This window comes from Cuculus canorus, chromosome 2, assembly GCF_017976375.1.
Source record: "Cuculus canorus isolate bCucCan1 chromosome 2, bCucCan1.pri, whole genome shotgun sequence".
In the NCBI taxonomy this organism is placed as follows: domain Eukaryota; kingdom Metazoa; phylum Chordata; class Aves; order Cuculiformes; family Cuculidae; genus Cuculus; species Cuculus canorus.
The window spans coordinates 49,012,872-49,030,014 of record NC_071402.1 but is presented as its reverse complement, the minus strand read 5'-3'; positions in this window follow the sequence as shown (position 1 = coordinate 49,030,014).

Here is a 17,143-nt window from a genome sequence, read left to right as displayed (position 1 = left end):
TTTAATCCATCTCTATAAATGCACAAGAATGGAAAAACATGCAGCTTTTCTTAAGCTTTTAGCAGTACACAGAAATGTGTGTGTAAATTTCCAAGAAAGCAAATTAGAAAAAGCCCACATATAAGAGAAGCAAAAAATCTTGAACTAAAACTCTCCATTTGTTACTGGTGTATGAGTTCCATTGTATCAGATGTCACTCACTTTCACTTGCTCCAGTCTAATAGCATATACAAGTGGGAAATATTAGGTAACTAGTGAAAATGTTATATGACACAACTCAACAGCAATTTCATGATGCGAGTCTCTTTACAATGAATAAAATTATTTCGGTATTTATATTTTTTAAGTGTTCTAACAATATAAATTCTCGCTACAGTAGATTAAACAGAAAAATAACAGTTTATTAAATATGACCTCCAAAAAACTAATTGCAGAAGAAATATTCATTCCCAGTCCAATAAATCCTTAATTTTAAATGTCAGCTGCAAAACATAAATCCCTTTAATAGATTTCAAACTGTGGTGACAAAGTTGTAATTGTAGGGTCCAGCCCACTCAAAATCAGTCCAATGCTCTCGCTTTGCATTAGCCAGTCTTCTGGTTAGTTTTTGTTGTTGATGTATTTTAATCTCATCTCTGATCTTTCAGGGATTTTCCATTGCATTCCTAAACCTGGTTCTGGATTGCTTTTGGCTCAGACTGAATTTAATCTTGTTGCTATTCCTCAATAGATTTCTGAAGTGCAAAGTCTACTTGATCATAACTTTCTGTGTGGTTTACTGCAGGGTAGCGTGCACGTAAAGACCCCCAATTCACGTGAAATAGGAGCCTTGACCTGAAGACACAATAAAGTTGGCTAGTTCGGTAGGAGCTCAAAGGGTCACTTTTTCTGGACTGTCTTTGAGGGCTGCTTTAAACTAGTTGTTGCCTTTCATTTTAACTCATCATTTCTTTTTTAAAAAAAAAAAAAAATAAGTAAGAAAGAATGAAAAAACCCCCCACCTCAGTTATTATAATTTCAACAGTTTGACTGGCATGTATTTAACAATGTGGACATATTAAAAGACAAGGTCCCTACCTGAGGAGCTTACAGTGTAAATTAGACAGAGAGCACTGTGAATAATAAAAGCAGATAGAGGAGAGATTTGTATAAGTATAAGGGAAGAGTGGGGAGGTACATAGACGAATATGCAGAGTTGAGAAATATTCTACCAATTGACACTAATTATGATACTGTTCTTTCTTGCTCCATTTTCATGTATGATAATAGTTATGTTTTTCTCTATTTGCTTGCTTCTCATCGAGCTATTCCATTGCAGAAACTTGCCTTCTGATTTCTTTTTCTGTTCTAGATTGTACTACTATGGGTAATACAAGTACATCTTTGTTCTTCTGCTCAGCAATAGTATATAACACTGAAATCCCCCCGAATGTTATATGTTCTTCCCTTGGCAGTTTTCCCACAGTAAGCCACAGTGACTTGGTGCTGAAAAGTGCGATTCACTATTAATAGAAAATATAACTGAACTTGAAATTCTGGGCATCTGACACTATCATCTCCTAACAAATCTCTGACATATCTTTAGGGGGTTTTGTAATGAAACGAAAAAAGGAGTATTTGCTGTGAATTTCTTTTGCCCTGTGCTTAGCTGCATCAGGAAAACAAAAATACCAAAATAAAAACAAGAGCCAAACAGCTTCTTCTCACTCTTCTTTAACAAAGAGAATGCAGTACTACACAGGCTTTATTCTTATTACGTGTTAGAAGTGAGACACTATCAGAAATAGGAATATCAAAAAAGGTGATGGATCAACTTGAGAAATTAAACTGCAGTCAATCAGTAGGACCAGATGGTATTCATCCGAGAGCTCTGAAGGAACTGAAGACCAATGCAAGTGAGTTGCTGACAAAAATATGTAATTTATCATTAAAAACAGCTACCGTACAGGAGAACTGGAGAGTGGCCAAGGTTGTACCCATCTCTTTAAAAGGTGCTAATGATGATCCTGGGAATTATAAACCAATAAGTCTTACTTTAGTGCTAGGAAACTATTTGGAGAATCAGTGAAAATAATATGCTTAGGCACACAGATAACAAGGAAAAGCTATAATGCTTCTACCTCCATTCTCTCAACCCTCCTAGAACTACAGGAAAGAGTTAATTAAGTAGCTGATAAAGTGGAACCAGAAGATACAATTCTGTTAGTGTTTCTAAAAGCTTATAGTAAGGTCTTTCACAAGAAAAACACAGCACCTCCTGAATTAAAGTCCAGCTATGGTGCAAAACTGGGATAAAAGATGGAAAACAAGACCCAAAACATCCGAACAATTAGAATTTTGCCCCTCTGAAAACATATTATAAACCCTGGCAGATTGCTGCAGCTCCCTAATGAGCCCGTTATATTAGAGATGAAGTAACTTACCTATATTGGTAACAGAAATCTGTGTCAGAAACAGGTCTTCAGTTCATGAGCACCCAGGTTCCAGAGCTGTGTTTAGATGACTAGACAGCATCCCTTTCTCTAGGTACTGCAGAGGAATCAGTGGTCAGTGGAAGCAGAGAAAGAGGTTAACTCTGAATTGCCCCTGGGATCAATAGTGGCAATAAAGATGGTTTTGTTCAACTTATTAATTAACTATGTTGAATAAAAGCTTCTGAAATAAAGATGGTAAAATTTACTTCACTATAACACTCCCGGCTTGCTTTCTGATGTTTAGACCCAATGCCCATTGCTCTAAGCAGGAAAATTCATGGGAGTATTTTTGGCCATTTATTAAGTTAACTGAATTTAGGCAAAATTTGAAGAAATTCCAGAATGAGGCAGTGAACTACGATAAAATGGTGACATAGTGGCCATGTAAAAATTTAACAGTCTAATGCCAAGGAGTGCATGTCAAAGCTGTTTTTAAGAACTGATGGCTATTAATTAGCATGGGAAAATCTAGGCATCACTCACCAAAAAAATGCTATCCAGCATATTACAGGAGCCTAGAAAACATACAAAATCAGAAAAGACACTCAGATACATTAAGAACAAAAAAGATGGCTAAATGTAAAATGTTACTATGTGATTTCATGGGTAAAAGCTGTATTTCCAGACATTCTGTTGTATTTTAGTCAGTGGATTATAGGCAAGACACAGCAAACCAAGGAAACACACAGAGAAATGCAGTAAACATGATTAATGAAATGGGGGATGGGACTGAGTTTGAAGAGAGATTTTAAAGAAGAGATCATTTAATTTAGAAGCATGAAAAGGATGAGTTTTAGGATCACATGAAATTTCAGTTGATACAGAAGAGCTCAGGTGTTCTCTTTTCTGTTTCGTTTCACAAAAAGATAAGTGGGAAGCACATTTAAATGAATGTATGGAGATGCTTTTTTCATCAGAATTTGTAGTTAAATTGTGAGATTTATTGCTGCTGCATAAGATCGAGGAAAACAACTTTGGGGCAATTACTCAGAAAAGAAAAAAGAAAAAGAAAAAAAAATGAGGGAATGAAAGGTTAGAAAACAAAACGAAAAGCAAATGCAAGGAGGAGAACTAACTCTTTGTCATGTCCTCCAGTTCCCTGAGACTCTTCAGCTGCTCCTCCACACAGAGGGCAGATGGCCAGTGATACGCAAGTTTGGTGAAAGGACATCTCAGATTGCAGAGGAAGACCTGGGAAACAGCAGTCCTATGCAGCACGGTTTCCCCTCCAAAAGAGACAGAAATAGAAATATCTGCTGCTATGGGTCTCCCTGACTCCTTCTCCTCAGTCTAAACAGCACTCTTGGTCCAGGTTAAGGGACAGAGTAAGGGAGGGGGAAAGAGTGGCCGATCTTGGAGCCTGACTCCCCTACAAAGCCCAAGACTGTGCTACTTGACGTCCTTCCCAGCCCTGCCAGCCTCTCCACAAGCATGCAAACTGTTCTCCCCTGAGAGGGGAGAAAGCAGTGGGAACTCGATGTGATTCTCCTTGTGGAATTTCTCAGCACTTTTTCCTTCCTTGGGATTTTTCCCAAGAGATGTGAGTATTTAGCCTTTACTTAGCTTTACCAAAGTATTAGACATTTATTTGATTAAGTATAGCATCTGCAGCCACACTAGCTAGAATAAAAATTATAAGGGCTATCAATCCTCATACTTCGGGGCATAAGCTGATCACCAGCTGGGGTCGAAAAGAAATTTCCCTCTGTGGTATAGTATTGCAATTATGTGCGTTAGGGGGGGTTATGCCTTCCTCGGCAGCCTCAGGCATTGGCCGGTATGAGAGGCAGAGAGATACCAGACTAGATGGACCACTGGTCTGCTCCAATATGGCAATTCCTTTGTTCTTAGGGCTGAATGTTTCTGCTGCTGAGCCGCCCTACTTTGTCATAATGTCAAAATCCAGCATTAATTATAATTCTGAAAATGAAGGAATATTCATGAATTATTATGTTGGCAATAACCGCGTGTAATACAATACAGACAAAACCAGTGTCTGCTGCAGAGTAAAAGGAAGTTGACAGCTTCAAGCACAAGGCAGTTTCTGTTTCCAGTTACCCTCCAGAACTCCTTGTACCCAGGAGTCAACACCTTTGAGAATAATAAAGTAATTACAATTTTATTTTATAGTATTCTGACAACAAATTTGATTCAATAGTGTCTGCATAGTTGATAAAAAGAAAAACACTTCAACAGTTTGACTGTGCAATGCTGATATTTTTTATGAGCCCAAATTTAATCCCCAAAATGGCATGATGGTCTTGGTGAGTGTACTTGAAATAAAATTTCCTTCTGTAGTACTCTGGTTCCATCAGCATTTTGATAGAACTCAAAAAAAGGAAAAAAAAATCCAATAGCTGTTTTATTCCTGTCATGTTCTTTTTCTAAAGCAACTCTCGGAGATGATTGCAAGAGTACATTAAACGCATGCATTTTCGAAGTTAGTCAGTTGTCAAAGTGATGCTGGGGGTTGACAATCACGTTTAAGACAAATATAGAAATCTGAAAGAAATGCTTACAAGCAACTCCATGTTCTGGGCAATGATTTAGTTTGGAAATGCATCCAGTTCAAGGGTTAAATGAAAGCAAAAGCAATCGCTTCAACCATGTTTTTGAAGAAAATAAAACAGCTTGGTGTAAGCTAAATGAAGGGGGTCTGTGACTTAAAAGGAATGGACAGATAGAGAAAAAGGTCAGAAGATTAAATTTTCCCTAAGGGAAAAGTCATTCTTTGGAATCATTAACCTCCTTCTAGGTCACTACTGAAAAAAACAGCAGGAAATCCTACTGCTCCTAGAAAGATGGGTGCATCGTATACCGCCCACTGACCTAGCAACTCTATGGCAAACATAATTGTGCTTACAAATTCTCCTCCAGGCATGCTTGGTTTTACTATGCCCATTTTAAAGCAATATGATCTTTTAGCTGAACTCTGAAGTGTATCCATAAAGGCAATATTCTAGGGGCTTGGAATGTTAAAAAGAAGAATCACTTGCTTAAATGTCTTCTTTTAACAGAGAGAAATCTAGAAGCGGAGTTTGTGAATTTAAAAGTTGGTCAGTGATATGTGTTATCCATTAGCCATTTCTTTTTAGGACAGAAATTAATCATCATCATCATTGTTTCAATGCATTTCAGTGGCTTTTTACAACATAAAAAACCTTGTCAGGATGCCAGTATCAACTGTAAGTTTCAAAGCATCTTTTTTTTCTCATCTCAAAGAACCTGCACCAGAGTGTGTTTCCCAGGTTTTATTTTAAGGTGATTCTGTTTCCTCCTAGAGAAGCCAGAGAGTGAACATTACACCAAAGAGGAGAATTGGGCCCTTATGTAATAAGTAAAATCTTCCACAAAGCTTTTGGAGGATGTTCTGTAGCATTTATCAACTGTATTTGGAAGAAGAGTCTTATCAATACCAATGGAATCAAATACTCTGTCACGGACAAGCCCCAAAGTAAGTGAGATGAACTGCCTTCAGTCAATTTGTACCACATGATACCACGCAGAAGCACTTTCACCTTCATCGCAATGCGGCTTCTTTTTCTCCCCCTCTTGCAATAGAAATAAAACTCTTGATCAACAAAAATGAGAATCGGTATTTGGTTTTGATAGAAGCCCCAATCCGGAAAGGGTTGGCAGGCAGTTGGATGCCTGTAGCTCTGTGAAGCCCCTCATCTACTTGGAGTCTGTAGGTAAAGCCTCTGTCCTGCTGAATAATCAAGGACTTCATCTTAAGACTTTGTACTACTGGAAAATATTCTGGCAGCTATTTTGAAATCTCTTATAACTGGCCAGCAAAATTTCAAAAAAGGAATATTCAGAAGAGAATTTTAATATGGAAATAAGACTTCAACAACATAAAAGGATGTTACACAGCAAGAAACATGAGAATCTTGAGTCATCTGTTAAGATGTCTCAAATCTCAGGGCTTCTGAATGAACATTGAGCAGTATTCTTTCTTATTTGTATGTTGTCTTTTCCTGTTATTTTTACATACATGAAACTGAAAAAAAAGAAAAATCCACAGAAATTATCACACCAATTTCGTGCCCTGGAGGAAGAAGGTGCCTTGATTAGCTTTAATTTCTGAAACTGTGCATTTCAGAAAAAGCCACTTTTCACATGTAAGCAAGATCTTTCAAGATTTCAGCAGACAATGACATGACCCCTGGAGAATAAAGGCATTGAAAGAAGTAGCTAAGAGAAAGACAAATAAAGCACAGTTTGTGGAAATTAGCACCATTTAGAAAGCCTACATGAGGACAGAATCACACGGAGTTCACATTCTTCAAGAAATCATAATTTTTACTCATGTTTGCAGGATGACTGAGTAGCCAATAAGCAAGAATCTCTTCCTGAATGTTAGCAGCCCAATTACTTAATGTGAACGGGATACATGGGTAACAATTTCCTGATATGTGTATGGCAAGAAAGAGAATCATATGCCTCACTTGTTTTCCAGCCAAAATGCATTTCTGAGGCAGGAAATCAAAAACACATCACAGACCTTGCAAGTAGACTCTACAGGTTCACTCTGCCAATATTAGTAACTGTCAAGAGGTGGTCAGACTCGGGGAGTCACAGCTATCCAAAGCAGTGCTTCCCCGGTACCTCCTCCCCAAAAGTGTGGGTTTGGACCATGCTTTGCTAGGAAATAGTGAGGAAATGTTACAGTGTTTTTGCAGCTGCTTAGAGAACTCCCCAAATTCAATGCAAGCGGCGTTCTGAAACAAAGCGACTGAGCACTGTTGCAGCAGAGCCCTCAGCTGAGCAGCAAGACGCAAGATTTATTATGACACAGAGCAGGGGATATCTGAAAGGGAAGTCAAAGTATTAATGTGCGTTTTCTTCCCCCCATCTTCTTTTGCTTTTGTAATTTATATACATGTATAAATGTTGGGGTTTTTTTTTCCAGTGAAATGGCATATAAAATGATCAAAAATTTTAGGAGGTGAGTGTTTCCTAAGATCTTTTCTACTTGTTTTTCCTGTGTTCCAGTGTTTGCTACCCACAGGACTCTGAAATGCTGAAATTTCAGCAGTTCATATGTCTGCCTGCCCACCTCTTTTATTAAAGGGTTGTGTTTCTTTTCTGTCAACACCTATTCTTTAGCACACATCTCTGCTATCATTCAGGAAAATGTTGGCATAGCCCTTTTTTTTTTTTTTTTGCTACTTTTAACTTCATTTCTATAGCTGGGCTTTTCCTTTTAAGTCCCTTTAATTTCTGTCATCAGTTTCAGCCCCAAAGTTCTCGCTTTCACAAGACAATGAGCTATTTTCACACATGTAAAATGCTCTGTAAAGTGGAATTGCAGATGTCACATTTACATGTTTATGTTTTCTGTTTCTTTTTTTCTCAGTCTGTTGCTCAGTTCAGCTCTCCGAGTCCAAGGTATTTCAGTGGAGCTGAGAGACTCTCTCGGTTGCTCTGCCCAGACCTCTAGCTTTACAAAATAAGCAGGTATCTCAAAATATGTGGCAACTTCAGTTCCAAAGATAAAAGCAACCGCTGTAAAATCCAACAATCACCCCATCCACAAACGCTCACAGTCCCTCACGCACGTGACCCATAAACCAGTGCAGTTCATTTTCCACACAGTCTTGTCCCTTTCTGTGTGGAACAGAAAAAAAGAAAAAAGAAAAAAAAGAAAAAAGAAAGAAGGAGAGGGAAAAAAAGGCTGGGAAAGGTGAGTTTTGAGGAAGAAATCCCTCTAAGGCTCTTCTTTCTGAGATTCCCTGCCAGGATTGCAGGGGGCAAGAGAAGTCCTGCTTTTGGCTCAGTGTGGTAGAGGCCGTGGGATCTGCCCCCAAATCTGGCAGCTCGGTGGGATACCGTGACCTCTCACCCTGGTGCCTAGGCAGCTCAGCCCCATTGTTCCCTGGGGCAGGCAGCCTGGAGAAGCCAGGATAAGGGGGGGCATCACTGCAGCTTTTGCAGTGCTGGGAAAGGGGATCACCTCTTTGTGGAGATCTGGAAGGTGGAAGCTGGCCCGTATTTATTGATATTATTCAGGATTTCTGGGTGCTCAGGTAATGGAAAAAAAGAGCTGTGCAAGTAAAAAGATGCAGATGCACTCACTGCAAGTGTCACGTGCAAATTTAATTTGCCTCCTCCAAGCATTCTTTCCTGTATGTACGTGAGCTCATGGTATTCTCCCTTCAGCTCAGGGAAGCAGAGAGCCCAGGACTGAATCACTCTGCCTTGAGCTCCAGTTCCTTGCCCCATGCTAACCTGCAGCTGCCCTCCTCTCAGATTTTTTGAAGACTTCTGATTTAGCCAGATCAGGGCCTTTTTTCACAAAAACAAAAAAAGGCTCATTGCTGTCACCAAAAGTGACACCCTCCTCATACATTTCCCTCCTCCTCCTGTACATCCAATTATCAAGTCTCTTTTCCAAAGTATGAGATCTCTAGAGCTTCTCAATGAAGGGTTTGTAATAATTCTTTTAACATGGCAAAACACCGCATTATTCCCTAAACATTAATGTTGCATGAATGCGAGACTTCTTTTCCCCATGAAATTTCCTTTTTTACTTTACAAAACAGAAAGTGCAATTTAAAACAATGCTAATGGAGCGCCTGTATTCCATAATCTAAAATTATTTGGTGTGGTGCCAATAAAATACTTCTCTGCGGGAACCCACTTGACCTTGAACAAGGGCACTTGAACCCTTTCTTTCATGACAGTGTCTTTCTGAGTGCCCAGTGAAATATATTGCATTGAATTTGGCCACTCGTGCACTGGAAGACCAGGGCTTCATACTTCAGACCTGTTTAACACCTTATAAAATAACACCGAACCACTCGGCACTGATTAAATTCTTGCCTATTAAAACGATTACGTCCTACCCATGGTGTCTTTTGATTGCTGTTTGGGACAGGGACATTTTTGCCCTCTGATGTGCTTCATTCGAGCACAAACCTCTAAAATCTTGAACAACCTGAGGTGCTAGAGCCTTTGCTGGAGGAGAAGGCTATGGTACATTGAGGAACGCAGATACGGAAAAGACAGTCTGTACAAATTTTCATAATTTGCACCCTCTTGGAGATGTGAAATCAAGGAGTGGCTGCCTGAAGGCTGCCCAGCAAAACAGAGAGATAGCCAAGGAAGGAAAGGCAATATGGATACGCACAATCAACTACTGTCAAAATACATGATGATAGGAACTCTATTCTTTCCTGTCAAATCCAGCAGCTTGCTGTTTCTGTCTTTGGAGTTAATATTTAAAGACTAGAGGTATAATACAGTCAATGACACTTTCTTATTTCTTTTCATGGGTCAATTTAATATATTTTCTTGTTTATTTACATTGTAAATGATGTATCTGATAAATCCACCTTGAAAACTGAGTTTTTAACCGGTTCATGACATTATTCAATCCTTAGCACTACATTCCACATCGGCATCTCATAAAAACACCTCCATGCCCAGTTTTCTGCTTGGGTGTCATCATTCAGTGACCACGAAAGCATGAAACCGGATACTGTTCCAGCAGATTGGTGTAAATACGATTTGGCTAAACAAAAATAAAATAGCTTTTCATGGTTATTGATCTTTATTTTTTGGGCCATTTCTGTGCTTCATTGACTATAAGCTCAGTAAGGATGCATTTTGTAAAATGAACTAAGTTTCTTTTAGTGGATGAGATTTCACATTTAAGCGGCTCCCACTAATGTTTCCATTCCTCCCTCCCAAAAGCAGCCCTTTCCAATGACTTTAAGAAAAAAAGGTTGATCTTTAAGTAATATATACGATATTAGTTTTTCCGTTTTAAAATAATCACATTATTGCAGACATTTTAATAGCTGTAGAAGTTGCTATGTATTAACATGATTCATGGTCCTTGACAGCAGTGTCTCTGAAAATCCCACAGGAATGCAAAATACAAAACTCCACACACGTTCAAATTTTACTGCCTGCAGCTAAAAGAGGGGAAAAAACCTTAAAACTGTTGAAACCCTTCAACTTTAAAAGCATTAATAGATGGTCCCAGGGGATTAAATCTAAATCTTAATGTGTAAAAATCAAGTTAATAACCACAGAGATTAATATGGTTGCATTTGATTATTGTGATAATGCAAACAATTAGTACTGCCAAAGTGAGATATATTAGCCTCCTACTTGCCCCACACACATCTGCAAAGCATTGGAAATAAATGGAAATAAAACATTTTGCTCTGAAAGGTTTTTCTTTTTTCTTTTTGCCTTTGTCTTATTTTCTCTGTCTCTGACTCATTTTTAAATTATATTTGTTAACATTTTATTATTAAGCCTCTCATTTTATAAGGTTCATAAAATTGGTTGCCACAATCATCCATTCCATACTGTTGGCAATTTATGCATGCCTTGCCAATACCAGTAAATATATAAATCTTCTATTTAAATGGCATGGCTTTTTTAATTTCTTTCTTTTAAGGACAAAAGTGCCGTACAAATGTATTAACCTGAGAAAAATAAGATCTTCTCCCTAGTTCACTGTGAGTCAGTTAGTTTAATCCAGAATGTCCTGGGAACAGAGCTAGGCATCTATTCCAACTTATATTATAGGGGGAGTTGGAAGTGCCACCTATACTTAATGCTTGACACTTCCCGTTACAAACCTCTTTTTTCACTTGCATATAACTGTGCCAGGCTTGAAGTGTTCAACTAAAATTCCCCATGCTGGATGTCTGCCTCACTTTGATTTATTTGTTATTCTAAAATTTTAGTGAAAATAGTTCAGCAATTTCCAAGAACAAGGTTATAGAAAATATATTTTTTTGCCCACATCAAAAAAAAAAAAAGTCTTTGCAACTGTTTAATCGATTAACTCCGATATATCCATCCCTTGGAGCATGGACATTATATTTGGCATAGAAAAAGAACTACCCTGATGTCAAGAATGTGAAAACAGACCAACTTTGGCCAAATTCTTAGCCTTTGCTCAACTTCAGCATATACTCCTCTGGAATTTGGCAGCAATGTCTTCCAAAGGCTCTGTCTTTACCAAGCACATGTTAGTCCCCAGGTTGCACGTTCTGGGCAAAACTTGCCCTGCTATCACTGTTCCGAAATGCTGTGGCTTCATGTGTTTAGGCACAGGATGGGGGACTGCAGGGAAGTGGAGGCAAAAACCCGAGATCAGATGTCAATGATTTGAGAATGTGAAAGAAAGACTGTCATCCTGGCTTGGTGAGAAGCACATGTGTGGAAGGACAAGGAGCTTAGGAAAAGGGTCCTTAGGAGCAGCTTTGTGACCACCTCATGGGATGGTAGAAGGACTGAAGCCAGGGTGAGGAGCAAAGGAATGAGGAACTGGGACAGGAACTGAAGTAGGCAAAAAGCAGGCTGCAGGTGAGAAACCTAGTGAGAAAAACAAGTTGGTGTTCCAGTGAGGGAGGACTGCAATTCACAGTCACAGGACTAGGAAACTTTGGGCCAAGGTTGGAGAGTTGGAAGGTGAGAGAAAGGGCTGCTGGCTGCTTGTCTCCAGGACTTGGGTCAGACCCCAAGCACCTGGAGCCATCCCTTGTGCATCCATGAAACCACCCACAAAGTGAGCGTCTCATTCCTCTTAAGGACTGGTGTGCATACAGTATAGCATTAATTGCCTTCTCCTGGCGCTGAGTGGCTGAGGTCAGCACTGCGAGTCTAAAGATTTCAGTCCTGCTGCTGAGCCACCATGAAGAGACTTTTGTAGGGTTTTCAGATCAGCTTTTTAGAGAATGATATAGGGCAGTACACACAGAGAAAGTTTTAAAAGGCTGATATCACATGGTAAGGCTTTCAAGGTGCAGGAACAATTAAAATTACTTATGCAGACCTAATTTGCCCTCCTCTTGTTGTTTGTGTTCAGTATGATGTGGATGGACTTGTCTGATGATCACTCGGGAAAAGCAGCAGAGAAAGACCAGCATACAACATGTTTTAAGACTAGAGGATTAGGAAGAAGTATGCAAGAAGAGGAGGGAAGGCTTTCTGGTGGATATCTCTGAATGCTGTCCTACACAGAAGGGTCTGTCCTTGCCTCTTCTTCATCTGCAATGCTGTGTGAACAGCAAGACCAGGCTGTTCATTTATGGTCACTTACTATGTTTTGAGAGCATTTGACTCGGCACTCCAGCAGGCTGCCTTCCCAAGTGCCACTCAGGAGTACATCTGACCTGTGCTCTGACAACATATGTGGCTCTACAACGCTGGCAGACTCTGGCAGACTAGGTTGTAGTGGCTTAGCTCAGCTATCTATAACTGGTGTGAATGCTGGCCTTAGCTAAAGTCTGGTTGCCTCAGTTCCCCTTTTGAAAAATGGGAATAACACCATCCTACTTCTCACATGAGTGTTGTGAAAATGAATGAATTGCTATTTATGAAGTACTGTAATGATGAGTGCCCATGAGGAACAGCCCATGAGGAAATTAATTATTCTATCTATGGAACAGGGTTTGAATAGTGAGCAGTAAATAGGATGTCGGGCCATTATACTGAATAATGAGAATGAAGCAGATGAATAACATCCACTCTGTGCAGCGAATGATGCAGCGGCTTGATGAAGAAAACAGTAGGAAACCATGTGGTGAAAGACCCCATCAAGGTGCATGGTAGAAGGTAGCTCTGCCATGTATTAGTCCTTGAGTGCGTGGGTCCTCGGGCACCACAAACCCTTGCCATAGTTTCCCACATCCCAGCTCTGGCAGCACAGAGGTGCCATACAGCCTAACATCCCCTGTGACCTTGCCTTCTCTCTCTGACAGTTCCTAACCCCGTTTGAGTCCAGCCGCCCCAGTCTCCTCCCATCTGACTCATAGCTCTAGTTTCCTTGCTCGCCAGGCCCTGACTCAAAAATCCATTCAGCTTCCCTCCCTTCATCCACAGCCATTAATCCCAGTTCCTATAAAAACAGGAAAAAGCACATTCCTAACACGGAGACACCTTCCTCTACCAAAATCCTAGTGCAGCTCAAAAGCAGAGGGATAATAGAGCTTCAAAATAAGACTAGCGAAAACTGGAAATTATGCACAAATACGCAAATATATATACCTTTTCTAGCCTTAGCAGCAGCTCAAACCACAACATTTCACTATGTCATCAGAATTTTTCCAAAATTAATTCGATATTATTTCAGCTTAGTATTTATCTGAAGTGGTATTGCTTGGAAATTACAACTGAAAATAGCATTTTTCCCCTAAAATATATCAGCAAGCACAATTGCAATAGCTGGCAGTCCCTGTCCTTCCTGCATAATATTGCTGATATTGAGGTGTAAAAGAAAGAGAATTCAAATGCTGGTTTTCTGGGCTCTATAGCTGGAGGACAAGTATGTCTATACAGTGCACTATCCTTTAAATAAAATAACCGGTAGAAGTAATAATAATTAGTAAAAAACAAATCCAAATGTAGCTCATTCTAATTTCAAGTACACCAAATTTTAAAGAAGTCAATGAAAAAAAATATCTAGGAATACCTTTCAGCCAGCAAGCTCAGGTTTGAAAACATGTTTTCAGATAAGTTCCCCATTTGTTTCATTACATTTTGTGCCATATGTCTCTCAAGATAATTCACACTAAGGGATAACATAAGATTTCTCATTTTAGGTGCTGAGTTTGTAGATCATGTCTGTCTGAGATTGTCTCTCAAATTTGAGATTTCATAAAGGTTAAGGTTGTCATCTTTGGAATTGGCTGCGAAGGTTTAGCAACTATTCTGTACCATTGATGTTAATGGTGCTGTTGCTCTCAGTGAGAGAAAGGAACTTAAAAAGAGAAGAGCAACATTTAAGAAGGAATGTCTCTTCATACTATGTAAGCCATTCAGTGAAAGGGAAGGCAAACCCCCAAGCTTTTGGTTAAAGCTGGTTGGCTGGGATTGCCACCACACCAGCAGCTGCATTTTCCCCTTATTGTTAGAGGAATATGCACAGTTGATGTGAGTGTGACCCTTTGTGCAAGATACTTGGGGGGTAAGACGTGAGCAGAGGAGCAGAAAAAGAAAAGGGAAAGAGATCCGGCTTCACCTCTCCAAACTGCTATTTCTGCCTTGGCAAAGAAATAAACGGAAGGAAAATGGCAACTCAAACTGAGGCTCTTTTGTTCCACCTTGACAAGGATGGAGCCAGGAAGAATAAGTACTAACCAGCAACAACTGTTGTAGCTGACGTAGAGCAATGGAGAAGCTATACAGTCAAGAGCAAACATCAGAGGCTTTTTAATGTGGGATCCTGCTTTCTGGTTGTGCACCAATAATGTTATATGGCGTACACAGAGCTTCATGTAACTGTTGTCACACAAGCAGTGTTCACGCCTTCAGCATGTAATTTGAGTGTCAGTATCATTAGCTGAAGTGTAAACCAATGAAACTTGGTGATCACTTCTTCCACAGATAACCCAGATAGGTACCACTCCCCACTTCTACATGCTAGCCAATACCTTGTACAGGTGAGGTGGCATGATCTGCCCTATGAAGTATGTTGAATCCCCTCCCCTTGTGAATAAATTACTCGGATGATCTGCCAGACCCATCTCCATTTCATACGTTTCAGTCTTGTAACACTGTCCCAGGTTCTCACTCCATACCTTGGAGCATTCAGGCAGTGTGAGCCTCGTGTTCGTCTTTGAATCTGTGATGCCTGCTGCGCTGCTGGTCAGTGCTTCGTCACTGTGGTGAAGGTCCCAACACAGTAGATAGAAGGGAAGACACGTATTGGAGGGTTAATTGACTTACTGCTAATGATGAGTCAAGAGACTAATCTCATTAATTGTTGCAGCGTTTCTTGGACTGATCTGCCCAGGAATTGTTATTACTGGGAGACACTTAATACACAGACTTTGTGGATATTTTCCATGCTTGCTGACCTTTGCTGTGACATACTGTGTCATAATCCAGTATGGAATGAAGACTGCTTCATGACAATCATTTGACTGACTCAGAACCTGAAATTTGTGGGCAAGGGCACGGAGGGGACATAGTCCATCACCAGGGAATCCTGACAGGGTAAAAACAGAAGACTCCTTTGCATCCAGCGTGCCTGACCTTGGCATCATCTAACTCAGCCAATTCACCAGTCTATCGATCTACACATATTATTTACATATATATAATACAATTTGTCTCCTAGCCATTAGGAATGGGGCACAACTGCATCACTGGGGTTTGGGTCTGGCTGATCTTAGTTTTCTCTCCCCTTCATTGTTCAAAGCTTTAAGAAGTGGGGTCTGCCTGTTTTCTGGTGTTCCCATGAATGGTGCCCTATATTCTTCAGAAATCAGCTGAGCTCTTTGGGGTGACACCGGGGTAAGTGTCAAATGAGGCAGATGAGTGAATGAATGGCTGAGGTGGGGCCTGGAGCAGCAGCAGCAGGGCTCTAAGCTGCCGTATTTGAGCAGCAGGGTAAGAGAGCTACAGATTCACTGGGGCCTCTGCTGAGGGGGTCCTCAGTGGACACAGGGAGGTGGGAAAGGGTGAAAGCAGAGTGCAAAGGTGTACATTATGGAAATGGGAACCTGGGAGGTGAGAGATGTTACCAGTGGAGGAGTTGCAGGGTTGTTTAGCTGAAGTCAATGATTGAGAAGATGAGCAATGGTGGAGCAAATATCCAACAGCCGCAGAAGAGGTGTTCTCCCACTCTACTGCAGCTCTGTGTTCCCTGTGTGCCTGTGATGGGCATAGAAGCAGAATGGTACCTTCTCTCAGCAGCCAACGAGGTCCCCAGGAGCAATGCCTTATCGCCTCGTTGCTGCACCATGGGTACCTGCAGTCCCTTTGAGCTGTGGGTGGAGGCCACAGGCAGAGGCTGGGTGGGCTTCATGTTAGAGACCCTGTGAGACGAGTAGCACTTGATACATCCAAATACTGATGTCTGGAGAGTTTGGGCATTCTCTTTGCACATAGGAAGAGAGATGCCTGGATAACCTGGAAGGTGCTGTCTTTGAAGGAGAGAGTAGGCACTATAAAACAGGGGGGTTTGACCCCAGACAGCAAGGAGGTGGAAAACGGTGTAGTACCAGCAGGGTTCCCAGCCAGAGCTCAGAGCATGTTCCCTCTCAGAATCAGGCACTATGGATTTTACACTGGGGAATTTTGTCAGCGTCTGTGTATTTAGTCAGATTTTCCTGTAATAAAACTGCATTTTAGGTGCTCTGATTCTGACAGCATGGGAACTGGCACATAATTTATGTTTCCAGAGCTGTTTTTCCCGATCCTGAAGGAGATGCTTCCCCAATAATTTTCATGAATAAATCTCCTTCTTTTTGTCTTTCAGCACTTTCTTTTTTTCCTCATAATTTTTAACCACTGTTTCCAGTGCCCTTCTCCCTGGACTATGCCCAGCCACAGTGGCCTGGGTTTGTAATTATGGCAAAAACTTGTCTCATGACTAGGCGATGACTAGACATAATTCCCCAGAAGAAACACCTACAGATGAATGCCATTTCTGTTCTTTTCCTCTCCTTTTGCTTGGATTTGTCAAGCTGCTGCTCATCCATTGCTTATTATTTTTAACCCTTCAGCTATATCTCTTGTTTTGAATTGAGATAATTGCAGATATTAGGGTGCATTCACAATTTGAGAACATCGCAATATTTACCATAATGCCCCCTGAAGTCCTAATGTGACTGTAATTCACAAATTAAAATCAACCTGCTTGCCTGTCCATGAGTCTGTCAGTAACAGCAGTCTGTGGGTCTGACTTGCTC